This window comes from Gasterosteus aculeatus, unplaced genomic scaffold (genome assembly GCF_964276395.1).
Source record: "Gasterosteus aculeatus unplaced genomic scaffold, fGasAcu3.hap1.1 HAP1_SCAFFOLD_23, whole genome shotgun sequence".
NCBI lineage: Eukaryota > Metazoa > Chordata > Actinopteri > Perciformes > Gasterosteidae > Gasterosteus > Gasterosteus aculeatus.
In genome coordinates, this window is record NW_027554882.1 from 396,925 (window position 1) to 421,026 (window position 24,102).

Below are 24,102 nucleotides of genomic sequence, written 5' to 3' on the forward strand. Positions count from 1 at the left end.
CACTGATTCAGGTTACCCTTTCTTTTATTTTCCACAATTTAAAGGGTGCACCGTTCCCGGAGGTGCTGCAATACCGGGCCGATGCTTGGAGTGAACGGAGCAAGCCCCTTTTTCATCTCCCAGAGCTAAAAATCGGCTTAATATGTAGTCCTCGTATAGAGGACATATCAGATATTAAACTGATAAGAACAGATACTACACTTGATCTTAGCCAAAAGGCCGAGAAGCGATAACACCAAACTGTTTGTTTGCAGACCCAACGTACCAGCACATATCTCAATTGTCGCGGTGCGGTTCTTTCAACTGGGCGTAGCAGTCGCTTGCTACTTAACAACCCACTCCCCACGCTGCCCCCGTCCTCAAAAAAGCTAAAATCATTGATTTGTTTACAAGCAAAAGTGTAAACTCCTGCTGAAATCTGGTTGATTTCACTGTTGTTTCAGACACTAGAGACTCCAGTGATGATTAATCACTGTAAAGTCCTGCTGAAAATCTTGTTGATTTCACAATGGATTCAGACAGAGATTTGAGACTTGCTGCAAGGCTCCACTAGTGACTCCAGTGATGATTCCTGCTGAAAATCTTGTTGATTTCACAATGAATTCAGACAGTGATTTGCTGATTTGAGACGTGCTCCACCGGAGACTCCAGTAAAGTGACCATTAATCCCTGTAAAATCCTGCTGAAATCTGGTTGATTTCACTTTGGATTCAGACAGTGATTTGAGACTTGCTGCACTAGTGACTCCAGTGATAAGTAAACACAACTTTGTTTGTGCTCCATTGTCAGGAGCCTCTGTCCAACTACTTTTCTTTTCACACAAGTACATGAGGCTCAGCCAATTGGCAGAGCCTGCCAAAAATATGGTCAACTCATTGTTGTTCCTCTCCACGGAAGTCTTTAGTAAAAGGCGAAAGACTTATGCGTATTGAAGAGAAACCAAAGTCAGTTGCGGAATCAGGTGGCAGGCAGCCTTATATCCCAGTCGCAACAGTGATCCCTCTTGTGGTTGGGACTGGTTGAGCTGCGGTTGTCCAATGCCAAACCCATTCCCCAGCACCAGCCATCAAAAACTCATTGATTTGTTTACAAGCAAAAGTGTAAAGTCCTGCTGAAATGTGCTTGATTTCACTTTGGATTCAGACAGTGATTTGCTGATTTGAGACGTGCTCCACTGGAGACTCCAGCGCAGTGATGATTAATGCTGAAATCTGGTTGATTTCACTTTGGATTCAGACAGTGATTTGCTGATTGTAGACTCCCTCCACCGGAGACTCCAGTGCAGTGGTGATTAATCCGTGTAAAATCCTGCTGAAATGTGGTTGATTTCACTAGGGATTCAGACAGTGATGATTAAACGGGACACCTGGTTTTTCTTTGACTTCAATATCAGGGGAGAGCGCGAACGCAGTCCCCCACTACCACAAATTATGCAGTCGAGATTCCCACATTTGGGGAATTCGCAGTGGTCAGCACAGTCGCAGTGCAATGACTGAGCCTCGCCCTGGGTGAACCACCTTCTTGATCATGGTATCTCCCCTGCCAGGTAAGTATGAGTTGGTGGTGACAGAGGCAGGGACGGTATTCCCAGTCACAGCATTTGTGGTGACGGTTCGCAGATGGCACCGTCCTCACAGATCGGTGAAGTTAAAATCAGTGATTTGAGACTTGCAAAACAAAGGCACTATTGATGAGTAAGCATAAGTCACTTGCCAAAAGCCTCAGTCTTAAAAACTATGTGGAGGTGAGACTTGTTTTACTCAAAGCAGAAATCATTTCCAACACCACACCACTGATTCAGGTTACCCTTTCTTTTATTTTCCACAATTTAAAGGGTGCACCGTTCCCGGAGGTGCTGCAATACCGGGCCGATGCTTGGAGTGAACGGAGCAAGCCCCTTTTTCATCTCCCAGAGCTAAAAATCGGCTTAATATGTAGTCCTCGTATAGAGGACATATCAGATATTAAACTGATAAGAACAGATACTACACTTGATCTTAGCCAAAAGGCCGAGAAGCGATAACACCAAACTGTTTGTTTGCAGACCCAACGTACCAGCACATATCTCAATTGTCGCGGTGCGGTTCTTTCAACTGGGCGTAGCAGTCGCTTGCTACTTAACAACCCACTCCCCACGCTGCCCCCGTCCTCAAAAAAGCTAAAATCATTGATTTGTTTACAAGCAAAAGTGTAAACTCCTGCTGAAATCTGGTTGATTTCACTGTTGTTTCAGACACTAGAGACTCCAGTGATGATTAATCACTGTAAAGTCCTGCTGAAAATCTTGTTGATTTCACAATGGATTCAGACAGAGATTTGAGACTTGCTGCAAGGCTCCACTAGTGACTCCAGTGATGATTCCTGCTGAAAATCTTGTTGATTTCACAATGAATTCAGACAGTGATTTGCTGATTTGAGACGTGCTCCACCGGAGACTCCAGTAAAGTGACCATTAATCCCTGTAAAATCCTGCTGAAATCTGGTTGATTTCACTTTGGATTCAGACAGTGATTTGAGACTTGCTGCACTAGTGACTCCAGTGATAAGTAAACACAACTTTGTTTGTGCTCCATTGTCAGGAGCCTCTGTCCAACTACTTTTCTTTTCACACAAGTACATGAGGCTCAGCCAATTGGCAGAGCCTGCCAAAAATATGGTCAACTCATTGTTGTTCCTCTCCACGGAAGTCTTTAGTAAAAGGCGAAAGACTTATGCGTATTGAAGAGAAACCAAAGTCAGTTGCGGAATCAGGTGGCAGGCAGCCTTATATCCCAGTCGCAACAGTGATCCCTCTTGTGGTTGGGACTGGTTGAGCTGCGGTTGTCCAATGCCAAACCCATTCCCCAGCACCAGCCATCAAAAACTCATTGATTTGTTTACAAGCAAAAGTGTAAAGTCCTGCTGAAATGTGCTTGATTTCACTTTGGATTCAGACAGTGATTTGCTGATTTGAGACGTGCTCCACTGGAGACTCCAGCGCAGTGATGATTAATGCTGAAATCTGGTTGATTTCACTTTGGATTCAGACAGTGATTTGCTGATTGTAGACTCCCTCCACCGGAGACTCCAGTGCAGTGGTGATTAATCCGTGTAAAATCCTGCTGAAATGTGGTTGATTTCACTAGGGATTCAGACAGTGATGATTAAACGGGACACCTGGTTTTTCTTTGACTTCAATATCAGGGGAGAGCGCGAACGCAGTCCCCCACTACCACAAATTATGCAGTCGAGATTCCCACATTTGGGGAATTCGCAGTGGTCAGCACAGTCGCAGTGCAATGACTGAGCCTCGCCCTGGGTGAACCACCTTCTTGATCATGGTATCTCCCCTGCCAGGTAAGTATGAGTTGGTGGTGACAGAGGCAGGGACGGTATTCCCAGTCACAGCATTTGTGGTGACGGTTCGCAGATGGCACCGTCCTCACAGATCGGTGAAGTTAAAATCAGTGATTTGAGACTTGCAAAACAAAGGCACTATTGATGAGTAAGCATAAGTCACTTGCCAAAAGCCTCAGTCTTAAAAACTATGTGGAGGTGAGACTTGTTTTACTCAAAGCAGAAATCATTTCCAACACCACACCACTGATTCAGGTTACCCTTTCTTTTATTTTCCACAATTTAAAGGGTGCACCGTTCCCGGAGGTGCTGCAATACCGGGCCGATGCTTGGAGTGAACGGAGCAAGCCCCTTTTTCATCTCCCAGAGCTAAAAATCGGCTTAATATGTAGTCCTCGTATAGAGGACATATCAGATATTAAACTGATAAGAACAGATACTACACTTGATCTTAGCCAAAAGGCCGAGAAGCGATAACACCAAACTGTTTGTTTGCAGACCCAACGTACCAGCACATATCTCAATTGTCGCGGTGCGGTTCTTTCAACTGGGCGTAGCAGTCGCTTGCTACTTAACAACCCACTCCCCACGCTGCCCCCGTCCTCAAAAAAGCTAAAATCATTGATTTGTTTACAAGCAAAAGTGTAAACTCCTGCTGAAATCTGGTTGATTTCACTGTTGTTTCAGACACTAGAGACTCCAGTGATGATTAATCACTGTAAAGTCCTGCTGAAAATCTTGTTGATTTCACAATGGATTCAGACAGAGATTTGAGACTTGCTGCAAGGCTCCACTAGTGACTCCAGTGATGATTCCTGCTGAAAATCTTGTTGATTTCACAATGAATTCAGACAGTGATTTGAGACTTGCTGCAAGGCTCCACTAGTGACTCCAGTGATGATTCCTGCTGAAAATCTTGTTGATTTCACAATGAATTCAGACAGTGATTTGCTGATTTGAGACGTGCTCCACCGGAGACTCCAGTAAAGTGACCATTAATCCCTGTAAAATCCTGCTGAAATCTGGTTGATTTCACTTTGGATTCAGACAGTGATTTGAGACTTGCTGCACTAGTGACTCCAGTGATAAGTAAACACAACTTTGTTTGTGCTCCATTGTCAGGAGCCTCTGTCCAACTACTTTTCTTTTCACACAAGTACATGAGGCTCAGCCAATTGGCAGAGCCTGCCAAAAATATGGTCAACTCATTGTTGTTCCTCTCCACGGAAGTCTTTAGTAAAAGGCGAAAGACTTATGCGTATTGAAGAGAAACCAAAGTCAGTTGCGGAATCAGGTGGCAGGCAGCCTTATATCCCAGTCGCAACAGTGATCCCTCTTGTGGTTGGGACTGGTTGAGCTGCGGTTGTCCAATGCCAAACCCATTCCCCAGCACCAGCCATCAAAAACTCATTGATTTGTTTACAAGCAAAAGTGTAAAGTCCTGCTGAAATGTGCTTGATTTCACTTTGGATTCAGACAGTGATTTGCTGATTTGAGACGTGCTCCACTGGAGACTCCAGCGCAGTGATGATTAATGCTGAAATCTGGTTGATTTCACTTTGGATTCAGACAGTGATTTGCTGATTGTAGACTCCCTCCACCGGAGACTCCAGTGCAGTGGTGATTAATCCGTGTAAAATCCTGCTGAAATGTGGTTGATTTCACTAGGGATTCAGACAGTGATGATTAAACGGGACACCTGGTTTTTCTTTGACTTCAATATCAGGGGAGAGCGCGAACGCAGTCCCCCACTACCACAAATTATGCAGTCGAGATTCCCACATTTGGGGAATTCGCAGTGGTCAGCACAGTCGCAGTGCAATGACTGAGCCTCGCCCTGGGTGAACCACCTTCTTGATCATGGTATCTCCCCTGCCAGGTAAGTATGAGTTGGTGGTGACAGAGGCAGGGACGGTATTCCCAGTCACAGCATTTGTGGTGACGGTTCGCAGATGGCACCGTCCTCACAGATCGGTGAAGTTAAAATCAGTGATTTGAGACTTGCAAAACAAAGGCACTATTGATGAGTAAGCATAAGTCACTTGCCAAAAGCCTCAGTCTTAAAAACTATGTGGAGGTGAGACTTGTTTTACTCAAAGCAGAAATCATTTCCAACACCACACCACTGATTCAGGTTACCCTTTCTTTTATTTTCCACAATTTAAAGGGTGCACCGTTCCCGGAGGTGCTGCAATACCGGGTCGATGCTTGGAGTGAACGGAGCAAGCCCCTTTTTCATCTCCCAGAGCTAAAAATCGGCTTAATATGTAGTCCTCGTATAGAGGACATATCAGATATTAAACTGATAAGAACAGATACTACACTTGATCTTAGCCAAAAGGCCGAGAAGCGATAACACCAAACTGTTTGTTTGCAGACCCAACGTACCAGCACATATCTCAATTGTCGCGGTGCGGTTCTTTCAACTGGGCGTAGCAGTCGCTTGCTACTTAACAACCCACTCCCCACGCTGCCCCCGTCCTCAAAAAAGCTAAAATCATTGATTTGTTTACAAGCAAAAGTGTAAACTCCTGCTGAAATCTGGTTGATTTCACTGTTGTTTCAGACACTAGAGACTCCAGTGATGATTAATCACTGTAAAGTCCTGCTGAAAATCTTGTTGATTTCACAATGGATTCAGACAGAGATTTGAGACTTGCTGCAAGGCTCCACTAGTGACTCCAGTGATGATTCCTGCTGAAAATCTTGTTGATTTCACAATGAATTCAGACAGTGATTTGCTGATTTGAGACGTGCTCCACCGGAGACTCCAGTAAAGTGACCATTAATCCCTGTAAAATCCTGCTGAAATCTGGTTGATTTCACTTTGGATTCAGACAGTGATTTGAGACTTGCTGCACTAGTGACTCCAGTGATAAGTAAACACAACTTTGTTTGTGCTCCATTGTCAGGAGCCTCTGTCCAACTACTTTTCTTTTCACACAAGTACATGAGGCTCAGCCAATTGGCAGAGCCTGCCAAAAATATGGTCAACTCATTGTTGTTCCTCTCCACGGAAGTCTTTAGTAAAAGGCGAAAGACTTATGCGTATTGAAGAGAAACCAAAGTCAGTTGCGGAATCAGGTGACAGGCAGCCTTATATCCCAGTCGCAACAGTGATCCCTCTTGTGGTTGGGACTGGTTGAGCTGCGGTTGTCCAATGCCAAACCCATTCCCCAGCACCAGCCATCAAAAACTCATTGATTTGTTTACAAGCAAAAGTGTAAAGTCCTGCTGAAATGTGCTTGATTTCACTTTGGATTCAGACAGTGATTTGCTGATTTGAGACGTGCTCCACTGGAGACTCCAGCGCAGTGATGATTAATGCTGAAATCTGGTTGATTTCACTTTGGATTCAGACAGTGATTTGCTGATTGTAGACTCCCTCCACCGGAGACTCCAGTGCAGTGGTGATTAATCCGTGTAAAATCCTGCTGAAATGTGGTTGATTTCACTAGGGATTCAGACAGTGATGATTAAACGGGACACCTGGTTTTTCTTTGACTTCAATATCAGGGGAGAGCGCGAACGCAGTCCCCCACTACCACAAATTATGCAGTCGAGATTCCCACATTTGGGGAATTCGCAGTGGTCAGCACAGTCGCAGTGCAATGACTGAGCCTCGCCCTGGGTGAACCACCTTCTTGATCATGGTATCTCCCCTGCCAGGTAAGTATGAGTTGGTGGTGACAGAGGCAGGGACGGTATTCCCAGTCACAGCATTTGTGGTGACGGTTCGCAGATGGCACCGTCCTCACAGATCGGTGAAGTTAAAATCAGTGATTTGAGACTTGCAAAACAAAGGCACTATTGATGAGTAAGCATAAGTCACTTGCCAAAAGCCTCAGTCTTAAAAACTATGTGGAGGTGAGACTTGTTTTACTCAAAGCAGAAATCATTTCCAACACCACACCACTGATTCAGGTTACCATTTCTTTTATTTTCCACAATTTAAAGGGTGCACCGTTCCCGGAGGTGCTGCAATACCGGGTCGATGCTTGGAGTGAACGGAGCAAGCCCCTTTTTCATCTCCCAGAGCTAAAAATCGGCTTAATATGTAGTCCTCGTATAGAGGACATATCAGATATTAAACTGATAAGAACAGATACTACACTTGATCTTAGCCAAAAGGCCGAGAAGCGATAACACCAAACTGTTTGTTTGCAGACCCAACGTACCAGCACATATCTCAATTGTCGCGGTGCGGTTCTTTCAACTGGGCGTAGCAGTCGCTTGCTACTTAACAACCCACTCCCCACGCTGCCCCCGTCCTCAAAAAAGCTAAAATCATTGATTTGTTTACAAGCAAAAGTGTAAACTCCTGCTGAAATCTGGTTGATTTCACTGTTGTTTCAGACACTAGAGACTCCAGTGATGATTAATCACTGTAAAGTCCTGCTGAAAATCTTGTTGATTTCACAATGGATTCAGACAGGGATTTGAGACTTGCTGCAAGGCTCCACTAGTGACTCCAGTGATGATTAATCACTGTAAAGTCCTGCTGAAAATCTTGTTGATTTCACAATGGATTCAGACAGAGATTTGAGACTTGCTGCAAGGCTCCACTAGTGACTCCAGTGATGATTCCTGCTGAAAATCTTGTTGATTTCACAATGAATTCAGACAGTGATTTGCTGATTTGAGACGTGCTCCACCGGAGACTCCAGTAAAGTGACCATTAATCCCTGTAAAATCCTGCTGATTTCACTTTGGATTCAGACAGTGATTTGAGACTTGCTGCACTAGTGACTCCAGTGATAAGTAAACACAACTTTGTTTGTGCTCCATTGTCAGGAGCCTCTGTCCAACTACTTTTCTTTTCACACAAGTACATGAGGCTCAGCCAATTGGCAGAGCCTGCCAAAAATATGGTCAACTCATTGTTGTTCCTCTCCACGGAAGTCTTTAGTAAAAGGCGAAAGACTTATGCGTATTGAAGAGAAACCAAAGTCAGTTGCGGAATCAGGTGACAGGCAGCCTTATATCCCAGTCGCAACAGTGATCCCTCTTGTGGTTGGGACTGGTTGAGCTGCGGTTGTCCAATGCCAAACCCATTCCCCAGCACCAGCCATCAAAAACTCATTGATTTGTTTACAAGCAAAAGTGTAAAGTCCTGCTGAAATGTGCTTGATTTCACTTTGGATTCAGACAGTGATTTGCTGATTTGAGACGTGCTCCACTGGAGACTCCAGCGCAGTGATGATTAATGCTGAAATCTGGTTGATTTCACTTTGGATTCAGACAGTGATTTGCTGATTGTAGACTCCCTCCACCGGAGACTCCAGTGCAGTGGTGATTAATCCGTGTAAAATCCTGCTGAAATGTGGTTGATTTCACTAGGGATTCAGACAGTGATGATTAAACGGGACACCTGGTTTTTCTTTGACTTCAATATCAGGGGAGAGCGCGAACGCAGTCCCCCACTACCACAAATTATGCAGTCGAGATTCCCACATTTGGGGAATTCGCAGTGGTCAGCACAGTCGCAGTGCAATGACTGAGCCTCGCCCTGGGTGAACCACCTTCTTGATCATGGTATCTCCCCTGCCAGGTAAGTATGAGTTGGTGGTGACAGAGGCAGGGACGGTATTCCCAGTCACAGCATTTGTGGTGACGGTTCGCAGATGGCACCGTCCTCACAGATCGGTGAAGTTAAAATCAGTGATTTGAGACTTGCAAAACAAAGGCACTATTGATGAGTAAGCATAAGTCACTTGCCAAAAGCCTCAGTCTTAAAAACTATGTGGAGGTGAGACTTGTTTTACTCAAAGCAGAAATCATTTCCAACACCACACCACTGATTCAGGTTACCCTTTCTTTTATTTTCCACAATTTAAAGGGTGCACCGTTCCCGGAGGTGCTGCAATACCGGGCCGATGCTTGGAGTGAACGGAGCAAGCCCCTTTTTCATCTCCCAGAGCTAAAAATCGGCTTAATATGTAGTCCTCGTATAGAGGACATATCAGATATTAAACTGATAAGAACAGATACTACACTTGATCTTAGCCAAAAGGCCGAGAAGCGATAACACCAAACTGTTTGTTTGCAGACCCAACGTACCAGCACATATCTCAATTGTCGCGGTGCGGTTCTTTCAACTGGGCGTAGCAGTCGCTTGCTACTTAACAACCCACTCCCCACGCTGCCCCCGTCCTCAAAAAAGCTAAAATCATTGATTTGTTTACAAGCAAAAGTGTAAACTCCTGCTGAAATCTGGTTGATTTCACTGTTGTTTCAGACACTAGAGACTCCAGTGATGATTAATCACTGTAAAGTCCTGCTGAAAATCTTGTTGATTTCACAATGGATTCAGACAGGGATTTGAGACTTGCTGCAAGGCTCCACTAGTGACTCCAGTGATGATTAATCACTGTAAAGTCCTGCTGAAAATCTTGTTGATTTCACAATGGATTCAGACAGAGATTTGAGACTTGCTGCAAGGCTCCACTAGTGACTCCAGTGATGATTCCTGCTGAAAATCTTGTTGATTTCACAATGAATTCAGACAGTGATTTGCTGATTTGAGACGTGCTCCACCGGAGACTCCAGTAAAGTGACCATTAATCCCTGTAAAATCCTGCTGATTTCACTTTGGATTCAGACAGTGATTTGAGACTTGCTGCACTAGTGACTCCAGTGATAAGTAAACACAACTTTGTTTGTGCTCCATTGTCAGGAGCCTCTGTCCAACTACTTTTCTTTTCACACAAGTACATGAGGCTCAGCCAATTGGCAGAGCCTGCCAAAAATATGGTCAACTCATTGTTGTTCCTCTCCACGGAAGTCTTTAGTAAAAGGCGAAAGACTTATGCGTATTGAAGAGAAACCAAAGTCAGTTGCGGAATCAGGTGACAGGCAGCCTTATATCCCAGTCGCAACAGTGATCCCTCTTGTGGTTGGGACTGGTTGAGCTGCGGTTGTCCAATGCCAAACCCATTCCCCAGCACCAGCCATCAAAAACTCATTGATTTGTTTACAAGCAAAAGTGTAAAGTCCTGCTGAAATGTGCTTGATTTCACTTTGGATTCAGACAGTGATTTGCTGATTTGAGACGTGCTCCACTGGAGACTCCAGCGCAGTGATGATTAATGCTGAAATCTGGTTGATTTCACTTTGGATTCAGACAGTGATTTGCTGATTGTAGACTCCCTCCACCGGAGACTCCAGTGCAGTGGTGATTAATCCGTGTAAAATCCTGCTGAAATGTGGTTGATTTCACTAGGGATTCAGACAGTGATGATTAAACGGGACACCTGGTTTTTCTTTGACTTCAATATCAGGGGAGAGCGCGAACGCAGTCCCCCACTACCACAAATTATGCAGTCGAGATTCCCACATTTGGGGAATTCGCAGTGGTCAGCACAGTCGCAGTGCAATGACTGAGCCTCGCCCTGGGTGAACCACCTTCTTGATCATGGTATCTCCCCTGCCAGGTAAGTATGAGTTGGTGGTGACAGAGGCAGGGACGGTATTCCCAGTCACAGCATTTGTGGTGACGGTTCGCAGATGGCACCGTCCTCACAGATCGGTGAAGTTAAAATCAGTGATTTGAGACTTGCAAAACAAAGGCACTATTGATGAGTAAGCATAAGTCACTTGCCAAAAGCCTCAGTCTTAAAAACTATGTGGAGGTGAGACTTGTTTTACTCAAAGCAGAAATCATTTCCAACACCACACCACTGATTCAGGTTACCCTTTCTTTTATTTTCCACAATTTAAAGGGTGCACCGTTCCCGGAGGTGCTGCAATACCGGGCCGATGCTTGGAGTGAACGGAGCAAGCCCCTTTTTCATCTCCCAGAGCTAAAAATCGGCTTAATATGTAGTCCTCGTATAGAGGACATATCAGATATTAAACTGATAAGAACAGATACTACACTTGATCTTAGCCAAAAGGCCGAGAAGCGATAACACCAAACTGTTTGTTTGCAGACCCAACGTACCAGCACATATCTCAATTGTCGCGGTGCGGTTCTTTCAACTGGGCGTAGCAGTCGCTTGCTACTTAACAACCCACTCCCCACGCTGCCCCCGTCCTCAAAAAAGCTAAAATCATTGATTTGTTTACAAGCAAAAGTGTAAACTCCTGCTGAAATCTGGTTGATTTCACTGTTGTTTCAGACACTAGAGACTCCAGTGATGATTAATCACTGTAAAGTCCTGCTGAAAATCTTGTTGATTTCACAATGGATTCAGACAGGGATTTGAGACTTGCTGCAAGGCTCCACTAGTGACTCCAGTGATGATTAATCACTGTAAAGTCCTGCTGAAAATCTTGTTGATTTCACAATGGATTCAGACAGAGATTTGAGACTTGCTGCAAGGCTCCACTAGTGACTCCAGTGATGATTCCTGCTGAAAATCTTGTTGATTTCACAATGAATTCAGACAGTGATTTGCTGATTTGAGACGTGCTCCACCGGAGACTCCAGTAAAGTGACCATTAATCCCTGTAAAATCCTGCTGATTTCACTTTGGATTCAGACAGTGATTTGAGACTTGCTGCACTAGTGACTCCAGTGATAAGTAAACACAACTTTGTTTGTGCTCCATTGTCAGGAGCCTCTGTCCAACTACTTTTCTTTTCACACAAGTACATGAGGCTCAGCCAATTGGCAGAGCCTGCCAAAAATATGGTCAACTCATTGTTGTTCCTCTCCACGGAAGTCTTTAGTAAAAGGCGAAAGACTTATGCGTATTGAAGAGAAACCAAAGTCAGTTGCGGAATCAGGTGACAGGCAGCCTTATATCCCAGTCGCAACAGTGATCCCTCTTGTGGTTGGGACTGGTTGAGCTGCGGTTGTCCAATGCCAAACCCATTCCCCAGCACCAGCCATCAAAAACTCATTGATTTGTTTACAAGCAAAAGTGTAAAGTCCTGCTGAAATGTGCTTGATTTCACTTTGGATTCAGACAGTGATTTGCTGATTTGAGACGTGCTCCACTGGAGACTCCAGCGCAGTGATGATTAATGCTGAAATCTGGTTGATTTCACTTTGGATTCAGACAGTGATTTGCTGATTGTAGACTCCCTCCACCGGAGACTCCAGTGCAGTGGTGATTAATCCGTGTAAAATCCTGCTGAAATGTGGTTGATTTCACTAGGGATTCAGACAGTGATGATTAAACGGGACACCTGGTTTTTCTTTGACTTCAATATCAGGGGAGAGCGCGAACGCAGTCCCCCACTACCACAAATTATGCAGTCGAGATTCCCACATTTGGGGAATTCGCAGTGGTCAGCACAGTCGCAGTGCAATGACTGAGCCTCGCCCTGGGTGAACCACCTTCTTGATCATGGTATCTCCCCTGCCAGGTAAGTATGAGTTGGTGGTGACAGAGGCAGGGACGGTATTCCCAGTCACAGCATTTGTGGTGACGGTTCGCAGATGGCACCGTCCTCACAGATCGGTGAAGTTAAAATCAGTGATTTGAGACTTGCAAAACAAAGGCACTATTGATGAGTAAGCATAAGTCACTTGCCAAAAGCCTCAGTCTTAAAAACTATGTGGAGGTGAGACTTGTTTTACTCAAAGCAGAAATCATTTCCAACACCACACCACTGATTCAGGTTACCCTTTCTTTTATTTTCCACAATTTAAAGGGTGCACCGTTCCCGGAGGTGCTGCAATACCGGGCCGATGCTTGGAGTGAACGGAGCAAGCCCCTTTTTCATCTCCCAGAGCTAAAAATCGGCTTAATATGTAGTCCTCGTATAGAGGACATATCAGATATTAAACTGATAAGAACAGATACTACACTTGATCTTAGCCAAAAGGCCGAGAAGCGATAACACCAAACTGTTTGTTTGCAGACCCAACGTACCAGCACATATCTCAATTGTCGCGGTGCGGTTCTTTCAACTGGGCGTAGCAGTCGCTTGCTACTTAACAACCCACTCCCCACGCTGCCCCCGTCCTCAAAAAAGCTAAAATCATTGATTTGTTTACAAGCAAAAGTGTAAACTCCTGCTGAAATCTGGTTGATTTCACTGTTGTTTCAGACACTAGAGACTCCAGTGATGATTAATCACTGTAAAGTCCTGCTGAAAATCTTGTTGATTTCACAATGGATTCAGACAGAGATTTGAGACTTGCTGCAAGGCTCCACTAGTGACTCCAGTGATGATTCCTGCTGAAAATCTTGTTGATTTCACAATGAATTCAGACAGTGATTTGCTGATTTGAGACGTGCTCCACCGGAGACTCCAGTAAAGTGACCATTAATCCCTGTAAAATCCTGCTGAAATCTGGTTGATTTCACTTTGGATTCAGACAGTGATTTGAGACTTGCTGCACTAGTGACTCCAGTGATAAGTAAACACAACTTTGTTTGTGCTCCATTGTCAGGAGCCTCTGTCCAACTACTTTTCTTTTCACACAAGTACATGAGGCTCAGCCAATTGGCAGAGCCTGCCAAAAATATGGTCAACTCATTGTTGTTCCTCTCCACGGAAGTCTTTAGTAAAAGGCGAAAGACTTATGCGTATTGAAGAGAAACCAAAGTCAGTTGCGGAATCAGGTGGCAGGCAGCCTTATATCCCAGTCGCAACAGTGATCCCTCTTGTGGTTGGGACTGGTTGAGCTGCGGTTGTCCAATGCCAAACCCATTCCCCAGCACCAGCCATCAAAAACTCATTGATTTGTTTACAAGCAAAAGTGTAAAGTCCTGCTGAAATGTGCTTGATTTCACTTTGGATTCAGACAGTGATTTGCTGATTTGAGACGTGCTCCACTGGAGACTCCAGCGCAGTGATGATTAATGCTGAAATCTGGTTGATTTCACTTTGGATTCAGACAGTGATTTGCTGATTGTAGACTCCCTCCACCGGAGACTCCAGTGCAGTGGTGATTAATCCGTGTAAAATCCTGCTGAAATGTGGTTGATTTCACTAGGGATTCAGACAGTGATGATTAAACGGGACACCTGGTTTTTCTTTGACTTCAATATCAGGGGAGAGCGCGAACGCAGTCCCCCACTACCACAAATTATGCAGTCGAGATTCCCACATTTGGGGAATTCGCAGTGGTCAGCACAGTCGCAGTGCAATGACTGAGCCTCGCCCTGGGTGAACCACCTTCTTGATCATGGTATCTCCCCTGCCAGGTAAGTATGAGTTGGTGGTGACAGAGGCAGGGACGGTATTCCCAGTCACAGCATTTGTGGTGACGGTTCGCAGATGGCACCGTCCTCACAGATCGGTGAAGTTAAAATCAGTGATTTGAGACTTGCAAAACAAAGGCACTATTGATGAGTAAGCATAAGTCACTTGCCAAAAGCCTCAGTCTTAAAAACTATGTGGAGGTGAGACTTGTTTTACTCAAAGCAGAAATCATTTCCAACACCACACCACTGATTCAGGTTACCCTTTCTTTTATTTTCCACAATTTAAAGGGTGCACCGTTCCCGGAGGTGCTGCAATACCGGGCCGATGCTTGGAGTGAACGGAGCAAGCCCCTTTTTCATCTCCCAGAGCTAAAAATCGGCTTAATATGTAGTCCTCGTATAGAGGACATATCAGATATTAAACTGATAAGAACAGATACTACACTTGATCTTAGCCAAAAGGCCGAGAAGCGATAACACCAAACTGTTTGTTTGCAGACCCAACGTACCAGCACATATCTCAATTGTCGCGGTGCGGTTCTTTCAACTGGGCGTAGCAGTCGCTTGCTACTTAACAACCCACTCCCCACGCTGCCCCCGTCCTCAAAAAAGCTAAAATCATTGATTTGTTTACAAGCAAAAGTGTAAACTCCTGCTGAAATCTGGTTGATTTCACTGTTGTTTCAGACACTAGAGACTCCAGTGATGATTAATCACTGTAAAGTCCTGCTGAAAATCTTGTTGATTTCACAATGGATTCAGACAGAGATTTGAGACTTGCTGCAAGGCTCCACTAGTGACTCCAGTGATGATTCCTGCTGAAAATCTTGTTGATTTCACAATGAATTCAGACAGTGATTTGCTGATTTGAGACGTGCTCCACCGGAGACTCCAGTAAAGTGACCATTAATCCCTGTAAAATCCTGCTGAAATCTGGTTGATTTCACTTTGGATTCAGACAGTGATTTGAGACTTGCTGCACTAGTGACTCCAGTGATAAGTAAACACAACTTTGTTTGTGCTCCATTGTCAGGAGCCTCTGTCCAACTACTTTTCTTTTCACACAAGTACATGAGGCTCAGCCAATTGGCAGAGCCTGCCAAAAATATGGTCAACTCATTGTTGTTCCTCTCCACAGAAGTCTTTAGTAAAAGGCGAAAGACTTATGCGTATTGAAGAGAAACCAAAGTCAGTTGCGGAATCAGGTGGCAGGCAGCCTTATATCCCAGTCGCAACAGTGATCCCTCTTGTGGTTGGGACTGGTTGAGCTGCGGTTGTCCAATGCCAAACCCATTCCCCAGCACCAGCCATCAAAAACTCATTGATTTGTTTACAAGCAAAAGTGTAAAGTCCTGCTGAAATGTGCTTGATTTCACTTTGGATTCAGACAGTGATTTGCTGATTTGAGACGTGCTCCACTGGAGACTCCAGCGCAGTGGTGATTAATCCGTGTAAAATCCTGCTGAAATGTGGTTGATTTCACTAGGGATTCAGACAGTGATGATTAAACGGGACACCTGGTTTTTCTTTGACTTCAATATCAGGGGAGAGCGCGAACGCAGTCCCCCACTACCACAAATTATGCAGTCGAGATTCCCACATTTGGGGAATTCGCAGTGGTCAGCACAGTCGCAGTGCAATGACTGAGCCTCGCCCTGGGTGAACCACCTTCTTGATCATGGTATCTCCCCTGCCAGGTAAGTATGAGTTGGTGGTGACAGAGGCAGGGACGGTATTCCCAGTCACAGCATTTGTGGTGACGGTTCGCAGATGGCACCGTCCTCACAGATCGGTGAAGTTAAAATCAGTGATTTGAGACTTGCAAAACAAAGGCACTATTGATGAGTAAGCATAAGTCACTTGCCAAAAGCCTCAGTCTTAAAAACTATGTGGAGGTGAGACTTGTTTTACTCAAAGCAGAAATCATTTCCAACACCACACCACTGATTCAGGTTACCATTTCTTTTATTTTCCACAATTTAAAGGGTGCACCGTTCCCGGAGGTGCTGCAATACCGGGTCGATGCTTGGAGTGAACGGAGCAAGCCCCTTTTTCATCTCCCAGAGCTAAAAATCGGCTTAATATGTAGTCCTCGTATAGAGGACATATCAGATATTAAACTGATAAGAACAGATACTACACTTGATCTTAGCCAAAAGGCCGAGAAGCGATAACACCAAACTGTTTGTTTGCAGACCCAACGTACCAGCACATATCTCAATTGTCGCGGTGCGGTTCTTTCAACTGGGCGTAGCAGTCGCTTGCTACTTAACAACCCACTCCCCACGCTGCCCCCGTCCTCAAAAAAGCTAAAATCATTGATTTGTTTACAAGCAAAAGTGTAAACTCCTGCTGAAATCTGGTTGATTTCACTGTTGTTTCAGACACTAGAGACTCCAGTGATGATTAATCACTGTAAAGTCCTGCTGAAAATCTTGTTGATTTCACAATGGATTCAGACAGGGATTTGAGACTTGCTGCAAGGCTCCACTAGTGACTCCAGTGATGATTAATCACTGTAAAGTCCTGCTGAAAATCTTGTTGATTTCACAATGGATTCAGACAGAGATTTGAGACTTGCTGCAAGGCTCCACTAGTGACTCCAGTGATGATTCCTGCTGAAAATCTTGTTGATTTCACAATGAATTCAGACAGTGATTTGCTGATTTGAGACGTGCTCCACCGGAGACTCCAGTAAAGTGACCATTAATCCCTGTAAAATCCTGCTGAAATCTGGTTGATTTCACTTTGGATTCAGACAGTGATTTGAGACTTGCTGCACTAGTGACTCCAGTGATAAGTAAACACAACTTTGTTTGTGCTCCATTGTCAGGAGCCTCTGTCCAACTACTTTTCTTTTCACACAAGTACATGAGGCTCAGCCAATTGGCAGAGCCTGCCAAAAATATGGTCAACTCATTGTTGTTCCTCTCCACGGAAGTCTTTAGTAAAAGGCGAAAGACTTATGCGTATTGAAGAGAAACCAAAGTCAGTTGCGGAATCAGGTGGCAGGCAGCCTTATATCCCAGTCGCAACAGTGATCCCTCTTGTGGTTGGGACTGGTTGAGCTGCGGTTGTCCAATGCCAAACCCATTCCCCAGCACCAGCCATCAAAAACTCATTGATTTGTTTACAAGCAAAAGTGTAAAGTCCTGCTGAAATGTGCTTGATTTCACTTTGGATTCAGACAGTGATTTGCTGATTTGAGACGTGCTCCACTGGAGACTCCAGCGCAGTGATGATTAATGCTGAAATCTGGTTGATTTCACTTTGGATTCAGACAGTGATTTGCTGATTGTAGACTCCCTCCACCGGAGACTCCAGTGCAGTGGTGATTAATCCGTGTAAAATCCTGCTGAAATGTGGTTGATTTCACTAGGGATTCAGACAGTGATGATTAAACGGGACACCTGGTTTTTCTTTGACTTCAATATCAGGGGAGAGCGCGAACGCAGTCCCCCACTACCACAAATTATGCAGTCGAGATTCCCACATTTGGGGAATTCGCAGTGGTCAGCACAGTCGCAGTGCAATGACTGAGCCTCGCCCTGGGTGAACCACCTTCTTGATCATGGTATCTCCCCTGCCAGGTAAGTATGAGTTGGTGGTGACAGAGGCAGGGACGGTATTCCCAGTCACAGCATTTGTGGTGACGGTTCGCAGATGGCACCGTCCTCACAGATCGGTGAAGTTAAAATCAGTGATTTGAGACTTGCAAAACAAAGGCACTATTGATGAGTAAGCATAAGTCACTTGCCAAAAGCCTCAGTCTTAAAAACTATGTGGAGGTGAGACTTGTTTTACTCAAAGCAGAAATCATTTCCAACACCACACCACTGATTCAGGTTACCCTTTCTTTTATTTTCCACAATTTAAAGGGTGCACCGTTCCCGGAGGTGCTGCAATACCGGGCCGATGCTTGGAGTGAACGGAGCAAGCCCCTTTTTCATCTCCCAGAGCTAAAAATCGGCTTAATATGTAGTCCTCGTATAGAGGACATATCAGATATTAAACTGATAAGAACAGATACTACACTTGATCTTAGCCAAAAGGCCGAGAAGCGATAACACCAAACTGTTTGTTTGCAGACCCAACGTACCAGCACATATCTCAATTGTCGCGGTGCGGTTCTTTCAACTGGGCGTAGCAGTCGCTTGCTACTTAACAACCCACTCCCCACGCTGCCCCCGTCCTCAAAAAAGCTAAAATCATTGATTTGTTTACAAGCAAAAGTGTAAACTCCTGCTGAAATCTGGTTGATTTCACTGTTGTTTCAGACACTAGAGACTCCAGTGATGATTAATCACTGTAAAGTCCTGCTGAAAATCTTGTTGATTTCACAATGGATTCAGACAGAGATTTGAGACTTGCTGCAAGGCTCCACTAGTGACTCCAGTGATGATTCCTGCTGAAAATCTTGTTGATTTCACAATGAATTCAGACAGTGATTTGCTGATTTGAGACGTGCTCCACCGGAGACTCCAGTAAAGTGACCATTAATCCCTGTAAAATCCTGCTGAAATCTGGTTGATTTCACTTTGGATTCAGACAGTGATTTGAGACTTGCTGCACTAGTGACTCCAGTGATAAGTAAACACAACTTTGTTTGTGCTCCATTGTCAGGAGCCTCTGTCCAACTACTTTTCTTTTCACACAAGTACATGAGGCTCAGCCAATTGGCAGAGCCTGCCAAAAATATGGTCAACTCATTGTTGTTCCTCTCCACGGAAGTCTTTAGTAAAAGGCGAAAGACTTATGCGTATTGAAGAGAAACCAAAGTCAGTTGCGGAATCAGGTGGCAGGCAGCCTTATATCCCAGTCGCAACAGTGATCCCTCTTGTGGTTGGGACTGGTTGAGCTGCGGTTGTCCAATGCCAAACCCATTCCCCAGCACCAGCCATCAAAAACTCATTGATTTGTTTACAAGCAAAAGTGTAAAGTCCTGCTGAAATGTGCTTGATTTCACTTTGGATTCAGACAGTGATTTGCTGATTTGAGACGTGCTCCACTGGAGACTCCAGCGCAGTGATGATTAATGCTGAAATCTGGTTGATTTCACTTTGGATTCAGACAGTGATTTGCTGATTGTAGACTCCCTCCACCGGAGACTCCAGTGCAGTGGTGATTAATCCGTGTAAAATCCTGCTGAAATGTGGTTGATTTCACTAGGGATTCAGACAGTGATGATTAAACGGGACACCTGGTTTTTCTTTGACTTCAATATCAGGGGAGAGCGCGAACGCAGTCCCCCACTACCACAAATTATGCAGTCGAGATTCCCACATTTGGGGAATTCGCAGTGGTCAGCACAGTCGCAGTGCAATGACTGAGCCTCGCCCTGGGTGAACCACCTTCTTGATCATGGTATCTCCCCTGCCAGGTAAGTATGAGTTGGTGGTGACAGAGGCAGGGACGGTATTCCCAGTCACAGCATTTGTGGTGACGGTTCGCAGATGGCACCGTCCTCACAGATCGGTGAAGTTAAAATCAGTGATTTGAGACTTGCAAAACAAAGGCACTATTGATGAGTAAGCATAAGTCACTTGCCAAAAGCCTCAGTCTTAAAAACTATGTGGAGGTGAGACTTGTTTTACTCAAAGCAGAAATCATTTCCAACACCACACCACTGATTCAGGTTACCCTTTCTTTTATTTTCCACAATTTAAAGGGTGCACCGTTCCCGGAGGTGCTGCAATACCGGGCCGATGCTTGGAGTGAACGGAGCAAGCCCCTTTTTCATCTCCCAGAGCTAAAAATCGGCTTAATATGTAGTCCTCGTATAGAGGACATATCAGATATTAAACTGATAAGAACAGATACTACACTTGATCTTAGCCAAAAGGCCGAGAAGCGATAACACCAAACTGTTTGTTTGCAGACCCAACGTACCAGCACATATCTCAATTGTCGCGGTGCGGTTCTTTCAACTGGGCGTAGCAGTCGCTTGCTACTTAACAACCCACTCCCCACGCTGCCCCCGTCCTCAAAAAAGCTAAAATCATTGATTTGTTTACAAGCAAAAGTGTAAACTCCTGCTGAAATCTGGTTGATTTCACTGTTGTTTCAGACACTAGAGACTCCAGTGATGATTAATCACTGTAAAGTCCTGCTGAAAATCTTGTTGATTTCACAATGGATTCAGACAGGGATTTGAGACTTGCTGCAAGGCTCCACTAGTGACTCCAGTGATGATTAATCACTGTAAAGTCCTGCTGAAAATCTTGTTGATTTCACAATGGATTCAGACAGAGATTTGAGACTTGCTGCAAGGCTCCACTAGTGACTCCAGTGATGATTCCTGCTGAAAATCTTGTTGATTTCACAATGAATTCAGACAGTGATTTGCTGATTTGAGACGTGCTCCACCGGAGACTCCAGTAAAGTGACCATTAATCCCTGTAAAATCCTGCTGAAATCTGGTTGATTTCACTTTGGATTCAGACAGTGATTTGAGACTTGCTGCACTAGTGACTCCAGTGATAAGTAAACACAACTTTGTTTGTGCTCCATTGTCAGGAGCCTCTGTCCAACTACTTTTCTTTTCACACAAGTACATGAGGCTCAGCCAATTGGCAGAGCCTGCCAAAAATATGGTCAACTCATTGTTGTTCCTCTCCACGGAAGTCTTTAGTAAAAGGCGAAAGACTTATGCGTATTGAAGAGAAACCAAAGTCAGTTGCGGAATCAGGTGGCAGGCAGCCTTATATCCCAGTCGCAACAGTGATCCCTCTTGTGGTTGGGACTGGTTGAGCTGCGGTTGTCCAATGCCAAACCCATTCCCCAGCACCAGCCATCAAAAACTCATTGATTTGTTTACAAGCAAAAGTGTAAAGTCCTGCTGAAATGTGCTTGATTTCACTTTGGATTCAGACAGTGATTTGCTGATTTGAGACGTGCTCCACTGGAGACTCCAGCGCAGTGATGATTAATGCTGAAATCTGGTTGATTTCACTTTGGATTCAGACAGTGATTTGCTGATTGTAGACTCCCTCCACCGGAGACTCCAGTGCAGTGGTGATTAATCCGTGTAAAATCCTGCTGAAATGTGGTTGATTTCACTAGGGATTCAGACAGTGATGATTAAACGGGACACCTGGTTTTTCTTTGACTTCAATATCAGGGGAGAGCGCGAACGCAGTCCCCCACTACCACAAATTATGCAGTCGAGATTCCCACATTTGGGGAATTCGCAGTGGTCAGCACAGTCGCAGTGCAATGACTGAGCCTCGCCCTGGGTGAACCACCTTCTTGATCATGGTATCTCCCCTGCCAGGTAAGTATGAGTTGGTGGTGACAGAGGCAGGGACGGTATTCCCAGTCACAGCATTTGTGGTGACGGTTCGCAGATGGCACCGTCCTCACAGATCGGTGAAGTTAAAATCAGTGATTTGAGACTTGCAAAACAAAGGCACTATTGATGAGTAAGCATAAGTCACTTGCCAAAAGCCTCAGTCTTAAAAACTATGTGGAGGTGAGACTTGTTTTACTCAAAGCAGAAATCATTTCCAACACCACACCACTGATTCAGGTTACCCTTTCTTTTATTTTCCACAATTTAAAGGGTGCACCGTTCCCGGAGGTGCTGCAATACCGGGCCGATGCTTGGAGTGAACGGAGCAAGCCCCTTTTTCATCTCCCAGAGCTAAAAATCGGCTTAATATGTAGTCCTCGTATAGAGGACATATCAGATATTAAACTGATAAGAACAGATACTACACTTGATCTTAGCCAAAAGGCCGAGAAGCGATAACACCAAACTGTTTGTTTGCAGACCCAACGTACCAGCACATATCTCAATTGTCGCGGTGCGGTTCTTTCAACTGGGCGTAGCAGTCGCTTGCTACTTAACAACCCACTCCCCACGCTGCCCCCGTCCTCAAAAAAGCTAAAATCATTGATTTGTTTACAAGCAAAAGTGTAAACTCCTGCTGAAATCTGGTTGATTTCACTGTTGTTTCAGACACTAGAGACTCCAGTGATGATTAATCACTGTAAAGTCCTGCTGAAAATCTTGTTGATTTCACAATGGATTCAGACAGAGATTTGAGACTTGCTGCAAGGCTCCACTAGTGACTCCAGTGATGATTCCTGCTGAAAATCTTGTTGATTTCACAATGAATTCAGACAGTGATTTGCTGATTTGAGACGTGCTCCACCGGAGACTCCAGTAAAGTGACCATTAATCCCTGTAAAATCCTGCTGAAATCTGGTTGATTTCACTTTGGATTCAGACAGTGATTTGAGACTTGCTGCACTAGTGACTCCAGTGATAAGTAAACACAACTTTGTTTGTGCTCCATTGTCAGGAGCCTCTGTCCAACTACTTTTCTTTTCACACAAGTACATGAGGCTCAGCCAATTGGCAGAGCCTGCCAAAAATATGGTCAACTCATTGTTGTTCCTCTCCACGGAAGTCTTTAGTAAAAGGCGAAAGACTTATGCGTATTGAAGAGAAACCAAAGTCAGTTGCGGAATCAGGTGGCAGGCAGCCTTATATCCCAGTCGCAACAGTGATCCCTCTTGTGGTTGGGACTGGTTGAGCTGCGGTTGTCCAATGCCAAACCCATTCCCCAGCACCAGCCATCAAAAACTCATTGATTTGTTTACAAGCAAAAGTGTAAAGTCCTGCTGAAATGTGCTTGATTTCACTTTGGATTCAGACAGTGATTTGCTGATTTGAGACGTGCTCCACTGGAGACTCCAGCGCAGTGATGATTAATGCTGAAATCTGGTTGATTTCACTTTGGATTCAGACAGTGATTTGCTGATTGTAGACTCCCTCCACCGGAGACTCCAGTGCAGTGGTGATTAATCCGTGTAAAATCCTGCTGAAATGTGGTTGATTTCACTAGGGATTCAGACAGTGATGATTAAACGGGACACCTGGTTTTTCTTTGACTTCAATATCAGGGGAGAGCGCGAACGCAGTCCCCCACTACCACAAATTATGCAGTCGAGATTCCCACATTTGGGGAATTCGCAGTGGTCAGCACAGTCGCAGTGCAATGACTGAGCCTCGCCCTGGGTGAACCACCTTCTTGATCATGGTATCTCCCCTGCCAGGTAAGTATGAGTTGGTGGTGACAGAGGCAGGGACGGTATTCCCAGTCACAGCATTTGTGGTGACGGTTCGCAGATGGCACCGTCCTCACAGATCGGTGAAGTTAAAATCAGTGATTTGAGACTTGCAAAACAAAGGCACTATTGATGAGTAAGCATAAGTCACTTGCCAAAAGCCTCAGTCTTAAAAACTATGTGGAGGTGAGACTTGTTTTACTCAAAGCAGAAATCATTTCCAACACCACACCACTGATTCAGGTTACCCTTTCTTTTATTTTCCACAATTTAAAGGGTGCACCGTTCCCGGAGGTGCTGCAATACCGGGCCGATGCTTGGAGTGAACGGAGCAAGCCCCTTTTTCATCTCCCAGAGCTAAAAATCGGCTTAATATGTAGTCCTCGTATAGAGGACATATCAGATATTAAACTGATAAGAACAGATACTACACTTGATCTTAGCCAAAAGGCCGAGAAGCGATAACACCAAACTGTTTGTTTGCAGACCCAACGTACCAGCACATATCTCAATTGTCGCGGTGCGGTTCTTTCAACTGGGCGTAGCAGTCGCTTGCTACTTAACAACCCACTCCCCACGCTGCCCC

General features: G+C 44.8%; 40 non-coding genes across 40 annotated transcripts; all 40 read right to left on the reverse strand.

Annotated features, from left to right (window-relative positions):
* Positions 1 to 40: 40 nt before the first annotated feature.
* On the reverse strand, positions 41 to 231 carry LOC144392384 (U2 spliceosomal RNA). Its single transcript, XR_013455771.1, has one exon. It is a non-coding gene; the product is annotated as a U2 spliceosomal RNA (small nuclear RNA).
* Positions 232 to 833: 602 nt separating this feature from the next.
* On the reverse strand, positions 834 to 948 carry LOC144392600 (U5 spliceosomal RNA). The gene has a single exon (XR_013455984.1). It is a non-coding gene; the product is annotated as a U5 spliceosomal RNA (small nuclear RNA).
* A 442-nt stretch (positions 949 to 1,390) lies between these two features.
* LOC144392142 (U1 spliceosomal RNA) lies at positions 1,391 to 1,554 on the reverse strand. Its single transcript, XR_013455528.1, has one exon. It is a non-coding gene; the product is annotated as a U1 spliceosomal RNA (small nuclear RNA).
* Positions 1,555 to 1,830: 276 nt separating this feature from the next.
* Positions 1,831 to 2,021, reverse strand: LOC144392385 (U2 spliceosomal RNA). The gene has a single exon (XR_013455772.1). It is a non-coding gene; the product is annotated as a U2 spliceosomal RNA (small nuclear RNA).
* Positions 2,022 to 2,623: 602 nt separating this feature from the next.
* LOC144392601 (U5 spliceosomal RNA) lies at positions 2,624 to 2,738 on the reverse strand. Its single transcript, XR_013455985.1, has one exon. It is a non-coding gene; the product is annotated as a U5 spliceosomal RNA (small nuclear RNA).
* Positions 2,739 to 3,180: 442 nt separating this feature from the next.
* Positions 3,181 to 3,344, reverse strand: LOC144392143 (U1 spliceosomal RNA). Its single transcript, XR_013455529.1, has one exon. It is a non-coding gene; the product is annotated as a U1 spliceosomal RNA (small nuclear RNA).
* Positions 3,345 to 3,620: 276 nt separating this feature from the next.
* LOC144392386 (U2 spliceosomal RNA) lies at positions 3,621 to 3,811 on the reverse strand. Its single transcript, XR_013455773.1, has one exon. It is a non-coding gene; the product is annotated as a U2 spliceosomal RNA (small nuclear RNA).
* A 691-nt stretch (positions 3,812 to 4,502) lies between these two features.
* On the reverse strand, positions 4,503 to 4,617 carry LOC144392603 (U5 spliceosomal RNA). The gene has a single exon (XR_013455986.1). It is a non-coding gene; the product is annotated as a U5 spliceosomal RNA (small nuclear RNA).
* Positions 4,618 to 5,059: 442 nt separating this feature from the next.
* On the reverse strand, positions 5,060 to 5,223 carry LOC144392144 (U1 spliceosomal RNA). The gene has a single exon (XR_013455530.1). It is a non-coding gene; the product is annotated as a U1 spliceosomal RNA (small nuclear RNA).
* Positions 5,224 to 5,499: 276 nt separating this feature from the next.
* Positions 5,500 to 5,690, reverse strand: LOC144392350 (U2 spliceosomal RNA). Its single transcript, XR_013455737.1, has one exon. It is a non-coding gene; the product is annotated as a U2 spliceosomal RNA (small nuclear RNA).
* A 602-nt stretch (positions 5,691 to 6,292) lies between these two features.
* LOC144392604 (U5 spliceosomal RNA) lies at positions 6,293 to 6,407 on the reverse strand. Its single transcript, XR_013455987.1, has one exon. It is a non-coding gene; the product is annotated as a U5 spliceosomal RNA (small nuclear RNA).
* A 442-nt stretch (positions 6,408 to 6,849) lies between these two features.
* LOC144392145 (U1 spliceosomal RNA) lies at positions 6,850 to 7,013 on the reverse strand. Its single transcript, XR_013455531.1, has one exon. It is a non-coding gene; the product is annotated as a U1 spliceosomal RNA (small nuclear RNA).
* Positions 7,014 to 7,289: 276 nt separating this feature from the next.
* LOC144392351 (U2 spliceosomal RNA) lies at positions 7,290 to 7,480 on the reverse strand. The gene has a single exon (XR_013455738.1). It is a non-coding gene; the product is annotated as a U2 spliceosomal RNA (small nuclear RNA).
* Positions 7,481 to 8,174: 694 nt separating this feature from the next.
* LOC144392606 (U5 spliceosomal RNA) lies at positions 8,175 to 8,289 on the reverse strand. The gene has a single exon (XR_013455989.1). It is a non-coding gene; the product is annotated as a U5 spliceosomal RNA (small nuclear RNA).
* Positions 8,290 to 8,731: 442 nt separating this feature from the next.
* Positions 8,732 to 8,895, reverse strand: LOC144392146 (U1 spliceosomal RNA). Its single transcript, XR_013455533.1, has one exon. It is a non-coding gene; the product is annotated as a U1 spliceosomal RNA (small nuclear RNA).
* A 276-nt stretch (positions 8,896 to 9,171) lies between these two features.
* LOC144392387 (U2 spliceosomal RNA) lies at positions 9,172 to 9,362 on the reverse strand. Its single transcript, XR_013455775.1, has one exon. It is a non-coding gene; the product is annotated as a U2 spliceosomal RNA (small nuclear RNA).
* A 694-nt stretch (positions 9,363 to 10,056) lies between these two features.
* On the reverse strand, positions 10,057 to 10,171 carry LOC144392607 (U5 spliceosomal RNA). Its single transcript, XR_013455990.1, has one exon. It is a non-coding gene; the product is annotated as a U5 spliceosomal RNA (small nuclear RNA).
* A 442-nt stretch (positions 10,172 to 10,613) lies between these two features.
* Positions 10,614 to 10,777, reverse strand: LOC144392147 (U1 spliceosomal RNA). The gene has a single exon (XR_013455534.1). It is a non-coding gene; the product is annotated as a U1 spliceosomal RNA (small nuclear RNA).
* Positions 10,778 to 11,053: 276 nt separating this feature from the next.
* LOC144392388 (U2 spliceosomal RNA) lies at positions 11,054 to 11,244 on the reverse strand. The gene has a single exon (XR_013455776.1). It is a non-coding gene; the product is annotated as a U2 spliceosomal RNA (small nuclear RNA).
* A 694-nt stretch (positions 11,245 to 11,938) lies between these two features.
* Positions 11,939 to 12,053, reverse strand: LOC144392608 (U5 spliceosomal RNA). Its single transcript, XR_013455992.1, has one exon. It is a non-coding gene; the product is annotated as a U5 spliceosomal RNA (small nuclear RNA).
* A 442-nt stretch (positions 12,054 to 12,495) lies between these two features.
* Positions 12,496 to 12,659, reverse strand: LOC144392148 (U1 spliceosomal RNA). Its single transcript, XR_013455535.1, has one exon. It is a non-coding gene; the product is annotated as a U1 spliceosomal RNA (small nuclear RNA).
* A 276-nt stretch (positions 12,660 to 12,935) lies between these two features.
* LOC144392389 (U2 spliceosomal RNA) lies at positions 12,936 to 13,126 on the reverse strand. The gene has a single exon (XR_013455777.1). It is a non-coding gene; the product is annotated as a U2 spliceosomal RNA (small nuclear RNA).
* Positions 13,127 to 13,728: 602 nt separating this feature from the next.
* LOC144392609 (U5 spliceosomal RNA) lies at positions 13,729 to 13,843 on the reverse strand. Its single transcript, XR_013455993.1, has one exon. It is a non-coding gene; the product is annotated as a U5 spliceosomal RNA (small nuclear RNA).
* Positions 13,844 to 14,285: 442 nt separating this feature from the next.
* Positions 14,286 to 14,449, reverse strand: LOC144392149 (U1 spliceosomal RNA). Its single transcript, XR_013455536.1, has one exon. It is a non-coding gene; the product is annotated as a U1 spliceosomal RNA (small nuclear RNA).
* Positions 14,450 to 14,725: 276 nt separating this feature from the next.
* Positions 14,726 to 14,916, reverse strand: LOC144392390 (U2 spliceosomal RNA). Its single transcript, XR_013455778.1, has one exon. It is a non-coding gene; the product is annotated as a U2 spliceosomal RNA (small nuclear RNA).
* A 602-nt stretch (positions 14,917 to 15,518) lies between these two features.
* On the reverse strand, positions 15,519 to 15,633 carry LOC144392087 (U5 spliceosomal RNA). The gene has a single exon (XR_013455474.1). It is a non-coding gene; the product is annotated as a U5 spliceosomal RNA (small nuclear RNA).
* A 349-nt stretch (positions 15,634 to 15,982) lies between these two features.
* On the reverse strand, positions 15,983 to 16,146 carry LOC144392150 (U1 spliceosomal RNA). The gene has a single exon (XR_013455537.1). It is a non-coding gene; the product is annotated as a U1 spliceosomal RNA (small nuclear RNA).
* Positions 16,147 to 16,422: 276 nt separating this feature from the next.
* Positions 16,423 to 16,613, reverse strand: LOC144392352 (U2 spliceosomal RNA). Its single transcript, XR_013455739.1, has one exon. It is a non-coding gene; the product is annotated as a U2 spliceosomal RNA (small nuclear RNA).
* Positions 16,614 to 17,318: 705 nt separating this feature from the next.
* On the reverse strand, positions 17,319 to 17,433 carry LOC144392610 (U5 spliceosomal RNA). The gene has a single exon (XR_013455994.1). It is a non-coding gene; the product is annotated as a U5 spliceosomal RNA (small nuclear RNA).
* Positions 17,434 to 17,875: 442 nt separating this feature from the next.
* On the reverse strand, positions 17,876 to 18,039 carry LOC144392153 (U1 spliceosomal RNA). Its single transcript, XR_013455539.1, has one exon. It is a non-coding gene; the product is annotated as a U1 spliceosomal RNA (small nuclear RNA).
* A 276-nt stretch (positions 18,040 to 18,315) lies between these two features.
* LOC144392391 (U2 spliceosomal RNA) lies at positions 18,316 to 18,506 on the reverse strand. The gene has a single exon (XR_013455779.1). It is a non-coding gene; the product is annotated as a U2 spliceosomal RNA (small nuclear RNA).
* Positions 18,507 to 19,108: 602 nt separating this feature from the next.
* On the reverse strand, positions 19,109 to 19,223 carry LOC144392611 (U5 spliceosomal RNA). The gene has a single exon (XR_013455995.1). It is a non-coding gene; the product is annotated as a U5 spliceosomal RNA (small nuclear RNA).
* Positions 19,224 to 19,665: 442 nt separating this feature from the next.
* Positions 19,666 to 19,829, reverse strand: LOC144392154 (U1 spliceosomal RNA). The gene has a single exon (XR_013455540.1). It is a non-coding gene; the product is annotated as a U1 spliceosomal RNA (small nuclear RNA).
* Positions 19,830 to 20,105: 276 nt separating this feature from the next.
* LOC144392393 (U2 spliceosomal RNA) lies at positions 20,106 to 20,296 on the reverse strand. The gene has a single exon (XR_013455780.1). It is a non-coding gene; the product is annotated as a U2 spliceosomal RNA (small nuclear RNA).
* Positions 20,297 to 21,001: 705 nt separating this feature from the next.
* LOC144392612 (U5 spliceosomal RNA) lies at positions 21,002 to 21,116 on the reverse strand. The gene has a single exon (XR_013455996.1). It is a non-coding gene; the product is annotated as a U5 spliceosomal RNA (small nuclear RNA).
* A 442-nt stretch (positions 21,117 to 21,558) lies between these two features.
* LOC144392155 (U1 spliceosomal RNA) lies at positions 21,559 to 21,722 on the reverse strand. Its single transcript, XR_013455541.1, has one exon. It is a non-coding gene; the product is annotated as a U1 spliceosomal RNA (small nuclear RNA).
* A 276-nt stretch (positions 21,723 to 21,998) lies between these two features.
* Positions 21,999 to 22,189, reverse strand: LOC144392394 (U2 spliceosomal RNA). Its single transcript, XR_013455781.1, has one exon. It is a non-coding gene; the product is annotated as a U2 spliceosomal RNA (small nuclear RNA).
* A 602-nt stretch (positions 22,190 to 22,791) lies between these two features.
* On the reverse strand, positions 22,792 to 22,906 carry LOC144392614 (U5 spliceosomal RNA). Its single transcript, XR_013455997.1, has one exon. It is a non-coding gene; the product is annotated as a U5 spliceosomal RNA (small nuclear RNA).
* A 442-nt stretch (positions 22,907 to 23,348) lies between these two features.
* On the reverse strand, positions 23,349 to 23,512 carry LOC144392156 (U1 spliceosomal RNA). The gene has a single exon (XR_013455542.1). It is a non-coding gene; the product is annotated as a U1 spliceosomal RNA (small nuclear RNA).
* A 276-nt stretch (positions 23,513 to 23,788) lies between these two features.
* LOC144392396 (U2 spliceosomal RNA) lies at positions 23,789 to 23,979 on the reverse strand. Its single transcript, XR_013455783.1, has one exon. It is a non-coding gene; the product is annotated as a U2 spliceosomal RNA (small nuclear RNA).
* Positions 23,980 to 24,102: the final 123 nt, after the last annotated feature.